Source organism: Notothenia coriiceps, unplaced genomic scaffold (genome assembly GCF_000735185.1).
Source record: "Notothenia coriiceps isolate Sejong01 unplaced genomic scaffold, NC01 NC01_scaffold00019353, whole genome shotgun sequence".
NCBI lineage: Eukaryota > Metazoa > Chordata > Actinopteri > Perciformes > Nototheniidae > Notothenia > Notothenia coriiceps.
Window position 1 is genome coordinate 836,094 of NW_011352054.1, and position 236 is coordinate 836,329.

The following is a 236-nucleotide window of genomic DNA, read 5'->3' on the forward strand; positions in this document are numbered from 1 at the left end:
GTAACTTACAATTCTATCCGTGGTATATCACGGCTAAGAACCAATCAGATTGCTTGATTTGACTTGTCCGTTTTATAATGCAGAACAATTAAGTCAAAACAAATACATTAGAAATGGCATGTACCAACTGGCTTTTTTTTTTTGTAGGGTCAGACTAGGGCTGCACGATTTTGGGAAAAAATCTAATTGCGATTTTTCTGACAAATATTGCGATTGCGATTCGATTTGCGATATTT

The 236-nt window shown here is 35.2% G+C and overlaps 1 protein-coding gene across 1 annotated transcript in view; it reads left to right on the forward strand.

Annotated features, from left to right (window-relative positions):
- Window positions 1–236, forward strand: part of LOC104951964 (DDB1- and CUL4-associated factor 6-like) — a 16,150-nt gene that overhangs the window by 8,775 nt on the left and 7,139 nt on the right. The window lies entirely within an intron of this gene.